The sequence below is a fragment of the Cyprinus carpio genome, chromosome B24, assembly GCF_018340385.1.
Source record: "Cyprinus carpio isolate SPL01 chromosome B24, ASM1834038v1, whole genome shotgun sequence".
NCBI lineage: Eukaryota > Metazoa > Chordata > Actinopteri > Cypriniformes > Cyprinidae > Cyprinus > Cyprinus carpio.
The window spans coordinates 127261-143581 of record NC_056620.1 but is presented as its reverse complement, the minus strand read 5'-3'; the positions used below and the strand labels follow the sequence as shown (position 1 = coordinate 143581).

The following is a 16321-nucleotide window of genomic DNA, read 5'->3' as shown; positions in this document are numbered from 1 at the left end:
TAATGAAACCTGAGAGATTTCTGAAAGAACCATTTATCTCTCTCGGTCTCTCTATATATGTATATTAAGTTTTATTTTGTTTTTTTTGGTGTATCTTTATATGTTTATTAAGTTTTATTTTATTTTTCTCTGTCTCATGTATTTTCTTCAATGTGATTTACATCGTATATATATGTATTTTCATAATATATAAATATTCTTCAAATGTGACACATGAATGTATTTTGTTGAATTACCGACTCAGTGGAAAACAGAGAACAGAGTCATGTCTTCGAGGAGGCTTCTCAAGTGCCTGAACATGTCTGAGCGTCTCCACCAGACACAAGACACAGTCAAGATCTCTGTGAGAGTGACCTTCGTGTGTCTGTGTGGCAGTCTGATACGGACTGATGTTACGTCTCTCACACCAGAGTCCAGGCCTGATAACATCTGCATACGGGGTGGAGCACTGTTTCCAATAACATGTTCACACGAACACAAACATCTAACAGAGCTTCATTCATCCCATCTGCTGTTTTTCACATGGCTCTGAACAGATAAATCTTACACAGAAATCTAACCGTATATCTGTGAAACACTGGCGCTGGTCTGAACACACCCTGTTCTTCAACATCTTGAAGACGTGCCAGAAAGATAAGCAGCACTTTGCCCTGGCAGCCAGTGTTTAATGATGCTGTGTGACGATACTGGTGTAACACACACACACACACACACACACACACACACACAAACAGAAGGAGATCTACAAACTACACAACAAAGAGAAGAGCAGACACACACACACACACACACACACACACACACAAAGAGCGCAGATGCTCAGGAAGACAAACACGTAATTATAGGATGTGAAAAGCATGTAAATAAAGCAAGAATAACGGGAAACTCCTGAATGATTCTCATCAGTCAGACATGGACATAAAGACATGAAACCTGAATTATGCCAAGAAAAGAATGACAACCTGTGCACATTTAAAGCTGTGATGTTCAGGGTAATTATGGTTAACTGAAACTAAAAACATAATAAATAAAAACATGTTATTTAAATACATGTTAACTGAAATTAAACACACACACACATTTCATGTTTTTACTTTAACTTGATGTGCTAAAATTCACTTTTTTAAATTATATAGATATATTTAAAAACAACAAAAACTAATAAAAATTATGGGGGGGAACAAAATAAATTACTGCAACTTTAAAAATAACAATATCAAATACAATCTAATAAAAAATATAATATAATATAATATAATATAATATAATATTTTAATATAATAAAAATATAATATAATATAATATAATATAATTATATTATTGTTTATTAAATGAATAATTGAATGTTATTTGTTTTTATTAATGTTATTTTGATTTGGTATATTTTGGTAAATATTAAGATTAAAGAATTTTAACATGTTATTAATTGTCAAGGCAACATACATAACTAAGTACTAAAACTAAAATTGAAATAAAGTGAAAGCTAAATATAAATGTAAAAAAAAAAATACAAATGCAAATAAAGTGACTAAAACTTAAATAAAATATGTAAACCTAATTAAAAATATTAACAAATACTATAATAGCATATCGACATTGTCCACTTTTCTAATTTTAAGTACTAAAACAACTAAAACTAAAAATGAAAAGAAAAAAAAATGGTAAAACAATTACTTAAAATTATTATATTTTTAATTAAATGATTGATTAAAAAAAGTACTAAAAGTTAAACAAAACACATTAAAAGCTTGTTAAAAGATGAACTGGTTCTATAGCAGTATATAAACAGTGTGTAGTAGCATGTTTTCTGTGTGTTGTACCGGAGCCGGAGCTTTGGACGTGTTCGTGTTGTAGTTGATGTGTTTTTTTGTTGCTGGCTACTGTTGTGATGGGGTGGTGGTTGGTGGGGGTGTTCTTCTTTTTGGAGTAGGTGGTGGTGGAGTGATGGGCTGTGGCAGATGTAGAAGATGGTGACCATCAGGAAGCACACCACACACACGGGCCCCGCGATCAGGGCCGCAAACGCTACGGGCCCCAACGTCGGCGGCTTCTGCGTCGGCACTGAATCAGAGGAAAACATGACCCGATGTGGGGGATGGTGACGCTACGGGCCCCAACGTCGGCGGCTTCTGCGTCGGCACTGAATCAGAGTATGAACATGGAAAAAACATGAGAAGAAAAACATGAGAGAGACATGAGGGAGAGACATGAGAAAAACATAGAGATAGATGTGAGGAAAATATGAAGGTAAAACATGAAAAGAGACATGAGAGAGCCATGAGAGAGACATGATGAAAACGGGAGAGAGATGTGATGAAATATTAAAGGAAAACATTATGAACGCAGTTAAGGATGAGGAAAACATGAGAGAAACATGAGGAAAACGTGAAGAAAAACATGACTGAAAAACTTGAACGGATGAGGACACACAGCAGCACAACAAATCCAGCTCTTAAGATCCGGCTGATGAATTCTGCTGTTTGTAGGATTTTATGATGAATGCTAGTTTTTGTCTTTTATTTTAGGATGTATGTTGGTTTGTGTGTGTTATTCTTGCTTTATTTTTTAAGTACTTGATTTTTGTGAATTGTTCATGTTTGGGCATTGCATCATGTCTGATTTTAGCTAATTTATTTTTCTTTAAAAACGCCATTATTAATGAAAGCTTCTGAAAGTACATTGAGAGCTTACAATTTTTCTTTTTGTTTGAATTGTTCGTTTTTTTGTTGTAAGTTTTTTTTAAGTATGTTGATTTTATTATTTGTTGTGTGTTGTGTTATGGTAACGGATATTTAGTTTGTGTATATGTTTGTTATGGATGACAGTATTGTTATTTGGTGTTATTTTCATAGAGATGATGTTTTTTTTTGTATATAAATGATGCAAGTAATTATTATTCTGTTTTGTGTGAAATGTGTTCATGTTTTTGAAATATATGCTCTATTTGGTTATTTGTATTGATATTATTTACTGCATTCTTCCGTAGACCTCTATGTATGTGAGTGACTATTACAACAAATACAAAAGCTGATACCAAATGAGCTTTCTCTGAAGATTTTGAATTTTAATTAATGTTTGGTGTGTGTTAAAGATTTCAGATGAAAAGTCTTTTTTTTATAAATTATTTATTAAAAATGTTTATTATAAAAATATTATTCAAAATATTTTTCAGCACATGAGATAAAGCTGAAATAATGCAAAATAAATAAATATTAGTATAATATAAAAAACTAAATATTAGATGAAAACATGTATATAAAGATTTAATAATGTAAGATAAACAAATATTGGATGGATAAATTTTTGTGTTAGTGTAAAAAAGTAACTATTAGAAGAATTTTATATTATTTATAATTTGTTAGTAATAACTATAAAGTAGAAAAAATAAATCACAAAGTAAACATTTCATAGTATATTTAAGTTTTTTACTGCAAATATAAATAAAAAAGTTAATTAAATAAATTTTATAATTTATAGTTAAGATGAATACTGCAAATATAAATAAAGTTAATAAAATAAATTACATAAAAAACAAATCACTTCTAATCGCATCCAAAATAATAGTTTTTGGTGCAGAAAATAAAATAATATGTGTGTACTGTGTATAGTTATATATTTTTATATAATACACACACATGCATGCCAAATATTTAAGGAAAAACGGTGTTATGCTTTATACATATTAAAATAAATTTATCTAAAAAGAAAAATAAATCAATATGCAAACAATATCCAGGTATATACATGTAAATATTTTCAAAATATATGCTGTATGTGTATGTATTTATTAAATAAATAATAAATAAACATAGTACACATTAATTTATTATGCAAACAAAACTTTTATTTTTGATGCGGTTAATCATTTGACAGCACTGATTATAATAGTATATTAAGAGTACTAAAAAAACACTGTGCCCAGCTGAATCACAGCCAAATCAAAGCAGAGACCGCAAACACAAACACACAACACGACACAACACACACAAAAACACACTCAACCGCTTCAGGTGACACCATCCACACAGGAGTCTTTGTCCAAACACAGAAACACTCGTGAGATCCAGTCGCGCGCAATCTTTTCTCTTGAAGCCTTAACTCTATCATTGTCAATTTGCTCAAAGATCTATATCTTTTATTTTATTTGTTAGTGAGGTTAGTTTAGATGGGCGTGTGTATGCGTTCATTGGAAGGACAGCAAGCAATCAATGTCCTGTCTGAATCATATAATTTTATTTTTTCATTTCTCAGTCCACCACTCACACACAGAAAAAAAAAAAAAAAAACACACACAACAAACCCACAAACCAACCACACCACAAAAAAGAAACAACCCACAAACACTACAAAGAACACACCAAACAAACCCACACCTCCTCACACCAGGCCCCACACACCCAACAAACACACCCCCACCACCGCCCACACCACCATACCCCACCCACCACCCACCCACCCCCCCGCCCACAACCCCCCACAAAAACCAATCCCACAACCCCTACCCCCACCACACCCAACCACCCCCACAAAACACCCCACACCCCCACAATCCACAACAAAACCCACATGCCACAACAACCCCACACCACCTCCCAACACCCACCCACCAAGGTAACCCTCCACAAACCACTTCAACACAACCCAACCCACAACGCCCCCCGAACAACACACACACAAAAACCAACATTCACCCAAACCCCCCACCCCACCAAAAACCAACAACCCAACCAAACACCAGACAACCACCAACCCCACCCAGAAAACCCCACCCACCCACACCACTCTCACACCCAAAGCCCACCCCACCCCCCACCCCCACAACCCAACCCCACACAAAACACAACCCCCACCCACCCACCCACCCACCCCCCCCACCCCCCCCCCAAACCCACCCCCCCCCAACCCAACCCCAAATCACCTCCCCAACCCTCCCCCACCCCACACCCGCCCCAACCCCCCACCAAACAACCACCCCCCACCCAACAAACCCCCACCCCCCAAAAACACCCCCCCCCCCCAAAAAAAACCTCCCCCCCCACCACATACACCCAACAACCCCACAACAAAAAAAAAACAAAACAAAAAAACCCAAAACCCCCCCAAAAAAACAAAACAGAACCAACAAAAAAAACACCCCCAAAAACAACCCAAACAAACCACCAAAACACACACAACAAAACCCACAACCACCCAAACCCAACACCCACCACCCCACAAAACCAACACAAAAAAAAAACACCCAAAAAAAAAAACAACACAAACCCCAAAAAACCACACAACCCACCAAAACAAAAAAAAAACAACACACACAACCCAGCCAAAAACAAAAAAACAAAAAACACAAAAAAACCCAAAAACAAAAAAACCAACAAAACCCAAACAAAAACAAAAAAAACAAAAACAACAAACAAAAACCCCCCCCCCCCACCACCCCACTCCACCCACAAAAAACAAAAACACACAAACCACCCCAAACACAAACAAAAAAAAAAACAAACCACAAACACCCACAACAACCCAAAAACCCCCACACAACCCCACCAAACACCCCCCCAACCCCCCAACACCCCCAAAAACACAAACAACACCCCACACCAACAACAAAAAACACAAACAAAACCACCCCCCCCCACCCCCCAACAAACCAACCCCCCCCCCCAAAACACCCACCCACCACCACCCCCAACACCCACCACAAAAACCACCCCCCCACCCAACACCACCACAAAAACATCAAACCCAAACACACCCCCCCCCCACCCCACCCCCCCCCCACTCCACATAACCCAACAACACCCCCCACAAAAACCCAACAACCCCCCACAAAAAAACCCCACCCACAACAACCCCACAACAAAAACCAAAACAAAAACACCCCCAAAAAACCCACCAACCACCCCCAACCCACAACCCACCCCACCCCCACCCCCAACCCCCACACCCCCACCCAAAAACCAAACCCAACAAAAAACCCCAACCCCACAACCACCACCCACACACCCACAAAACCCCACAACCCCCACACAAAACACAACCCCCCAACAAAGACCCACACAAAACACCACACCAACCACCAACCCCACCCACCAACCCCCAAAAACAAACCCCAAATAAACACCAACCCCCCCCCCCCCCAAAAACAAACCACACCAACACCACCACCCCCCACCAAAAAAACCCCACCCCCCCAACACCCACACCAAACAAAAACCCCACCACCAACCCAACAAAAACCCCAAAAACAAAAACAAAAAAACCAACACACCCCAACAACAAAACAAAAACAAAACCAACCACACAAAAAAACACCCACACACCCCCCAACACACACCCCCCACCCAAAACCCCACAAAAACCAACACAAACAACAAAAAAAAACCAACAACCAAACACACCAAAAACAAAAAAACAACCCAAACCCACAAACAAACAAAAAAACCAAAAACAAAACAAGAAACCAACAAACAAACAAAAAAAACAAAAACAAAACACCAAAAAAACACCCCACAAAACCCCCAACCCACAACCAAAACAACACCCACCCCCCCCCCCCAAACCAACAACAAAACAAACCCCCCAAAAAACCAAACAACACAACAACAAAACACACCCCACCCAAAAACCACACCACCAACCCACCCCCAAAACAACAAAAACCCCCCCCCAACCCCCACCCCCCACACCACCCCCCCACCCCCCAAAAAAACAAATACCCCCCCCAAAAAAAAACAACCACCCCCAACAACACAAAAAAAAAAACACAACCAACAAAAAAAAAAACCCCAACCACCACAAACCACCACCCCCCCCAAACACCCAAAACCCCACAACCAAAAACAACCCCAACACCCAAACAAACCCCCCACCCCCACACACCACAATCACCAAAAAACCCCCCCCCACCCCCCCACACCACACAACCCCCACCCCAAACCCCCCCCCCCCCCCCCACACCACCAAACAACCCCCCCACACAACCAAACAACACCACACCCCAACCCCCCCCCACCCCCCCCACCACCAACCCCCCCCCCCCACACAAAAAACCCCCCCCCCCAATAAAAACAACAAAAACCCACCCCCACCCACCCCAAAACCCCAAAACAAAAACCCACCCCCAAAAACCCACCCCACCACCCCCCCAACCCAACAACAAAAAAAACACCACAAACACACACCACACAACCCCCAAAACCCACCATCAAACACCCCAACCCCACCAACACCAACACCCCCAAAAAACACAACAACCCCCCCACCCCCACCCCCAAAAACCCAAAAACCCCCTCCAAAAAAAAACCCCAACACCCCAAAAAAACACCCAAACCCCAAACAAAAAACCCCACACCCCACCCCCTTCACCACCCCAACACCCACCCAACAACCATCAAAACCCCCCACCCCCCCCCCAAAACAACAAAAAAACCCCCCACACCCCCCCCCACCCCCCCCAACAAAAAAACACCCACCCACCAACACCCCACACCCCCCCACCAACCCCCCCACACACCCCCCCAAAAACCCCCCCCCCACCAACCAACCCCCACACCCCCCCCCACCCACCCCACCCCCCCACCCCCCACCAAAAAACAAAAAGCCCCAACCCATACCCCCCCAAATAACCCCACAAAAACCCCAACCCCCCCCCCCCAAAACACAAACCCCCCCCAACCCCAAAAATACACCAACCACAACCCCCACCAAAAAACCAACCCACACCCAACCCCCCCCCAAAAACCAAAAAAAAAAACAACCACCCAAAAAAAAAAAAAAACCAAACCACCCCCCCCCACCCACCAAAACCCAAAACCAACAAAACCCCACCCCAAAGATAACACACAACCCACACCAACCCCCCACAAAAACCCAAACCAGAACCACCCCCCCCCCACAACAAAACACCCCCACCCCAAACCCACAACAAAAACCCACCACACCCCCCCCCACCCCCACCCAACAACCCCCCCCCCCCAAAAAGCACCCACCCAATAACAAAACCCCCCAACAAACCCCCCAACAAACAAAAAAAACACTAAAACACACCCCCCCACAACACCAACACACAAACAAAACCCCCCCACCCCCCCCCCCCCCCACCCCCCCCAAACCACACAAACACACACAACCCAAAACACCCACCCCACCCCTCCAAAAAAACACAACCACCCCAAAACCCCCCCCCCCCCCCCAACCCCACACCCCCCACCCCCCCACCCCCAAAAAAAAAATGCCCCACCCCCCCAAAACACAAATAAAAACCCCCCCCACCCCCCCCCCCAACCCCCCAAATCCCCCCAACCCCCCAACCCCCCAACCCAAAAAAAAAACAACAAAACCCCAATGAAAAACCCAAAAACCATAAAACACACCCCCCACAAAACCCCAAACAACCCCAACCAAACCCCACAAAAAAACACCCCCCCAACCCAAACAAACACAACAACCACCCACCCCCACCCACCACCCAAAATAACAAAAAAAAACCAAAAACCCCCCCACACCCCCCACAAAATAACACCCCCAACCCCCCCCCACCCCCCCCACACCAAAAAAAACAACTGCAAAAACCCAACACCCATCAAACAACACCCCCCCCCCAAAAACCCCCCCCCCCCCCCAACACCACACCTAACCCCAAAACCCCACAAAACCCCCCCCCCACCCACCCACCCCCCAAACCCCCCCCCAACAAAAAACCCAACCCAACAAACACCCACCCAACCAAAACACCCCACAACCCCACACACCCCCCACACCGACCAAAACCCCACAACCCCCCCCAACACAATACCCCACACCAACACAAAACCCCAAAATCTGATAACCCCCCCACACCAATACACCCCCCCCCCCCAAACCACCCCCCAACCCACAACAAAACCACCCACCCCCACCAACCCATAAATAAACAAAACAAAACAACCCAACACCCAAACCCACACACACAAAACCCCACCCCCCCCCACACCCCCAACACCACCCACCCCCCCCCCCCCCAACCCACCACCCCAACCACCCAAAAACCACACCAAAAACGCCCCCCCAACACACCCCCCCCCAACCCACACACACACCACAACAAAACAACACACACCCCCAACCCACACACACACACCCCCCAAACACCCCCCCACAACCCCCCCTGTCCAAACACCCAAAACACCCCCCCCCCCACCCACACACCCCTCCCCCCCCCACCACAAAAACCACCACACCCCCCCCACAAACCCCCAAACCCCCAACACAACCCACCCAACAACACACAACCCCCCCCCCCCCCCCCAACCACCCACAACACCCCACAACCCCCACAACCCCCACACAAAACACCATCCCAAACCCCCCCCCCCCCCCTCCACAAACACCACACACCACACCCAAACACCCACACCCACAAAACCCACCCACCAAACACCCACAAACCCCCCCCACCACCCCCCCCCCACCCCCCACACCCCCACCCCCAACCCCACACACCCACCCACACCCCCCCCACCCCCCCCACCACCCCCCACACCCACCCCCACCCCCCCACACCACAACCCCCACACAACACACCCCCCAAACACCCCACAAAACCACCCCACAACCACCACCCCCCACACCACCCACCCCAACCCCATCACGACACACAAAAACCAAACACACCAACCCCCCACCAACCCCCCCACTCCCCACCCCCCCGCCCCCCCTCACAAACTCCCCAACCACCCCCCCCCACACACACCCCCCCACACTACACACCCCACACCACACCCCCCCCCCCACCACACCCACCCCCCCACCCCCCAACCAACCCCCCCAAACACCCCCCCCCCACACACAACCACCACACCCACCCCACACACCCCACCCAACCACACCCCACCACCACGCCCACCACACCCACACCCCCCTCCCACCCCCCCCACCACAAACCCACCCCACCACCAAACACCCCCACACCCCCCAACCACCCCACACCCCCAACCCTCACCCACACAACACACACTCACACACCCTCTCCAACAACACTCAAACACTACACTCCACACAACACACACACAAACACGCACACACAACTCACACACAACTCACAAAAAACTCACCAAACACCACACCAACACCACCTCACAACACACCGCCACACTCACACACCCATACACACAGCACTCTCACACACACACACACACCACACTCACACTCACACAACACACAACACTAACACTCCATCACTACACCAGACACACAGACACACACACACACACACACGTCCCACACACACACACGCACCCACTCAACACACACACACACTCACACACGACTACAGCACCCTCAAACACCACACACTCACACACTCGCGCACACACGCACAAACACACACACACACACACACGCCCACACACACACACTCTCCACTCACACACTCGCACACAACTCACACACACTCGCACACTACACCGCACACCTCACAGCAACACACTCACACACTCTCACACACCACACACACACACACACACTCACACACACACACACACACTCACAGAGTCTGACCTGGGAATGTGTTGGGGTCGGGGTTCTTGTTGCACCAGTCGGTGTCGCAGCACATGGGGTAGACGCCGAAGTCGTGTTTGGTGGAGGGAGCGCAGACGAAGGGCCGGTCTCGAGGGATCAGCTTGTTCTCGCTGATGCAGGAGGTCTGCTGTGTGGTCACTCCGCCGGATTTAGTGATGGACACATAACACAGGCCGTCCGTGACACACGTGTGGTTCAGACAACGGTGACAGTAGCACTGTAAGCCTGCACACACACACAAATCACATCAGAATAAAACCAGGGCTGATCATGTGATGCTCTATTTATTTATGTCTTCATTTGATTATGGATATGTTAAAATGACCAAAGCATTCAACGCAGCGCCCCGTCCAGACCTGTCCATCATCTTACACTCATGATGCAGGACGACTGACTGATGAAGATGAAGTCCATTAGAATGCAGTTATATTCAAGATATGAGTGCAAAAGAACCACACTCTTATATTTCTATATGATATAGTTGAGCAAGAGTGCTGCTTTAACCGATATCTGCACCAGTGATAATGTGATACAACAAAAAAACAAGTAATAATGGGTTACAGTTCAACTTCAAAATTTGTACAGTTTGTTCAATGTTTTTCTCATTTAACACAACGACTTTAAATGATCTTAAGATAATTTCTCACCCCAAATGAGATTCATTAATTGGCACAACGTGTAATAATTAGACACAAAGTATTAATCTCTGGACAGCCCTTATTAATGAGCTCAGTCTGAACACAGTAATTCTGATGAAATCTCTCAAACAAACAGCTGAACACAGCTCTCAGACGGATTCGTCCTGAAACAGCAGCGCAGCTTTCCTGCTTGTTCGCCAAAATCTGTGTTCTCACGCGAGAAATCAATCCTCCCCTCATCAACAAACACATGATGAGTGGCGTCAGAAACAGCCATCTGACTCTGAATCCATTTCTGAATCCAAAATAAACTTACCAAAATAACAAATGTAAAGTTAAGTGAATGATGAGCAAACTTTAGATTTAATAGTGAAAAGCACTACTTTTATTGAAAAAAGTCAATAAGACTAAGTTGTCATTTGTGTGAATATCAATAATATATAAAGTCAGTGTTTTTTTAAGAATTTAATACTTTTATTCAGCAAGCATGCATTAAATTGATCAAAAGTGACAGTTTGAAGACATAATGTTGTTAAAGTTTTTTTTTTTTTATAATTGATTTTTTTTTATACTTTCTGTTCATCTGTGAAATGTCCTGAAAAATAAAATGCATCACAGTTTCCACAAAAATATGAAGCGCCACAACTGTTTTCAACATTGAGAACAATCATAAATGTTTCTTGAGCAGCAAATCATCATATTAGAATGATTTCTGAAGATCATGTGACACTGAAGACTGGAGTAATGATGCTGCTGGCAAATCACAGAAATACATTACACTTTAACAGAGATTCACACAGAAACAGCTGTTTTTATACTGTAATAAGATGTCCACTGCTGATTTTACTGTATTTTTGATCAAATAAATGCAGCCTCGGTGAGCAGAAGAGACTAATCCTGAATGTTTGAGCAGCAGACAGCGTCTCTGTGATGATTTTACTGTCAAAGCACTAAAGCACAGCTCACTATTTAAAGAACTGCAGCTAAAAATATCAAAACATGAAAACAAGAAAAAAGGAAAACACACAGTGTGTCTCTGTCTGGCAGCGCTGCTCTCACAGGCCTGCTTCATACGTGTGAAGATAACACTGTGTCTGACACACACACACACACACACACGAGATCACTGCGAGGAAACACTCAAGACAAGAGCTACAGGAAAACAACATGCATCAGAAAGAAACTGTGAGACGGGTGTGTGTCTGTACATACTATACTTGGGCTTACATTCTGTTCACAAAAACTATTTTTTTTTGATAAATTATTAGCAACAACAGTAAGATTTTTGTTGTTATGAATAAATATGGTATTTGGTTTAATATTTGTTTTATTAAATTTTAATAAGCTATTATATGAAATATTATACTGTTTTATATTTTAATTATACTATACTAATACTCTTTTATATTATATTATATAAAATATGTATTTTAATAACAATAAGAAAAGTAACAAATAAAATAAAAATGTTATTGATATAATAAATGTTATTTATAAAATACACTTTAATATTTGATATTTTAATAAAATTATATATTAATCAATATTATTAAACTAGTGGATTGTATTTACTATTTCCTCATTTACAGTTATTTAACTATTAAAATACAGATATTTTATTAATAGTTAATAAAGTTTAAATAAAGTTTTACCATTATTGTTGTTGATATCAATATTGATAGGTCAAATATTTATGCGCTATAATAATAGTATAATTTACTATGCTGTGTAGGGGTGGAACAGTATGGAAAACTACTGTCAAATATAAATAAAGAAAATAAGAATAATCTAACTACAAGCAACAGCACAAATAAATACAATAGAGTAAAGATACAAATAAAATAAAGGCTTCAGGGTTTTTTTTAGGTTTGTCTAACAGTAGTTTTTAGGTACAGTAATTTAATAAAGTAATGAAATGTAAAGCAGCATTGTATATTTGACTGTATAAATTAAAGATGAATCTTTATTAAAGTTACAAAAGCTTTTCAATCAAGAGCAGTGAGTGATTTCTTAGTTGCTGCTGTTGGATTAATATAAAGACTGTCACTTTAAGAGGATGCACTGATCCAGGACGTTGGATCAGTGGACGCATTTTGACATAATTTTACTTTTTTCTGTTATTTGTGAAGTATTTTCTCTAATCATCAAGAATTCTACAATTAAACGGAAACAATAATAATAATTAAAAAAAAAATTACAGGTTAAATTTCTAGCAAAAGTAGGTATATTTTGCTGCTGCAGTGCTGATATGATGATATAAATCTTGTCAAGTGTGATCAGCAGACATCATCACAGTCCTGTCATGAGGAGGAAGAAGAGCTCTGAGTGTGCGGTGACGTGTTGTTGATCTGGGCTGCTATAGAAGAGACAGACAGAGAGGAATTACAGCCGTGACGTGAGTCTGGGTGGAGCACCACTCAACAAAACCACAAGCCGCAGTAAAACCAGCACAGCACATCTGAGCGTCTAGACGAACACTTTCAGTATCACTTCCCTCGAGCAGTCAGGAACACGAAAACACAACGCCTTACGAGCAGCAGCCGGTCTGCGGTCCGTCTAGTGTCCAGACACAAGATCCACTCACCGCACAAATGTTTCTGGGGAAAAACTCCGAGACGGACGACAGATTCTCACTCAGAGTAAATCTGGAAGCAATTCTTACTCACAATTCTGAGAAGAGCAACATCTAAAGTTAGAATTGAGACTGATACAAATACAGATATAAACTCACAATTGCAGGCAAAAAAATTTAATATTAAAAAAAATAAAAATAATTACCCTGTGGCAGTACAAAGGAAAATTGTATAACAAACTCAAAACTTCATGAAAAAAGTCAGAATTGTGTATTATTATTACAAACATTATCACAAAACTAATGTATTTTAATGCATGAAATAAAGTGCTTAGAAAGTCTATTTATTTAGACAGTGATTTATTTCTCTATTTTATTAAATAATACACTGAATATTAATCTTCATTTTATTTTAAGTGTCACTCATTTTATTTTAAAAGCACTGCATGCTGTCAACATGATAATTAAAGTACCTATTAAATAATCAAAATCAAAGCTAATTAAAAAACCTAGTCAACCTTACTAATTTACTGCTTGTCACATCTCCACTAGAGACAATAATGACATGAATAATACAGCAAGACGTGTTAATAAAACGTCTGAATCTTGACATGTATGTGGATATGTGGGTTTTTTGCAAGGCTTTTTGAGCATCTGTTCACAAGCTTCCATGTGCTCCTCAAGGTTTCTCTACTCTCTCAAGCAGCCTTGAACACAGAGCGGTGATCGAGTCATCACAACAGCATCTCTTGAAAAATAAGAGACGTGTGTTTGCTTGAACACAGAAGCGAACGGAGCTGTAAGCGCTAAACAATCCCTGTATATAACAATATAACAATAGTGTTCTGACATTTCCAATCCTTCAGGAACACACACACAAATATATATATATATATATATATGTGTGTGTGTGTGTGTGTGTGTGTGTGTGTGTGTGTGTGTGTGTGTGTGTGTACCAGCAGGAAGCGAAAAGAAACCGAACACACATCTGTAAGATGATATTTGTTTTGATTATTTGTGCGTCTCTATATCTGACAAACAAGAGAATCACATTTCCTTTATACAATCTCACCCCAAACTATGCTTTATGGTCTGTTTTGTGCTATAAAGCTTATGATGAAGGAATATAATACATGTAAAGTCCTCTCTAGAGAGCAATGGTAGTCTCATGGTGCTGAACTATACGGTAAAACCTCTCGAAATGGAGTCCAGCTTCAAACTGGAGGGTGAGGAGCGTGTCTCTTTGTCTGCACTGGCTCTCCTTTGTTCCACGAGTCTGTCAGCAGCCGAGGCAATGAGTGCAGCGCTAACAGCAGCCCTCACATATTCATATGCATTTATACAGCCGGCAACAGCAGAGCCGTCACTGTAGCACAGACATGGCCTTATTCTGAAGACGAGTTTATTTACCACGACACAGGTGCGTGATTCTCAGAGGAGGAGAAAGACGCCTTGTTGAAGGTCTCAAGGCTTTGCCAGCGGCGCTGGGCGGATCCTGCTACTGCTCTTCACGTGTGTGTACAGACGGAGGACAGCGTGTGCTCACACTGCAGTATCAAACACAATCTGCTGCTGATGCCACAGGCAGGATATTTTGTCTGCTGGAAATACTCTGAAACTAGACAATCCAGTCTAAATGAATGTCTTGATTGCAAATGTGGGAGGAAAAACAGTCTAGTGCGGCTAGGACCCATCTAAACCCAGCTCAACATTAGCAGTGCTGAGGCGCACTGGTGTTTGCACATTTAGTTTCTTTATTTAGTGGTGGTGCTGGTTTAATTAACGTGCTGTGCTTCAGCTGTTAGACAGCTTGCACAGTAAACATTCATCCAAATTATGTTCAAAAATTCTTGTCCTTTTCCTTTTTAATAAATTAATGTTTTTATTCATCAAGGGTGCATTAAACTGATCAAAGATGACAGTAAAGACATATAATGTTACAAAAGATTCAAATAAATGCTGTTCTTTTGAACTTATTATTCATCTGTGAATCCTGGCGATTTAAATGTATCACAAAAATACAAAAATAATATGTTCAACACTGATGATAATCAGAAATGTTTCTTGAGCAGTAGATCATCATATTATTATGATTTCTGAAGATCATGTGACACTGAAGACTGGAGTAATGATGCTGAAAATACAGCTGCACATCACAGAAATAAATTACACTTTAACAGAGATTCACACAGAAAACAGCTGTTTTACACTGTAATAATATTTCACTGTTTTCACTAGAGCCCGACTGATATATTATCGGCCGATATGAGCCTGTTGCAGATATATCGGTGTCTGTGAATATGCCACAGATATTTTTTTTTTTTACAGAACATATAACGCAGATGAATGTTTCTGAATGTTGTAAGGACTTAGTTTGTTTTTAATTATCCACCCACCGCACCTATATTTGTTCGTCACATTACAATGATTCTACTTCTTACTTCTGCATGATTACATGATGAAAGGCTGGTTCATTTTTAACAGCAGATTCAGTGATATTACAGCTGATGATCTGTGCATCACGGCACGCGTCTTTATACCCAGAACTCATGATTAT

At 42.2% G+C, this 16321-nt stretch overlaps 1 pseudogene; it reads right to left on the bottom strand.

Annotated features, from left to right (window-relative positions):
• Window positions 1-16321, bottom strand: part of LOC109089219 — a 44340-nt pseudogene that overhangs the window by 14889 nt on the left and 13130 nt on the right.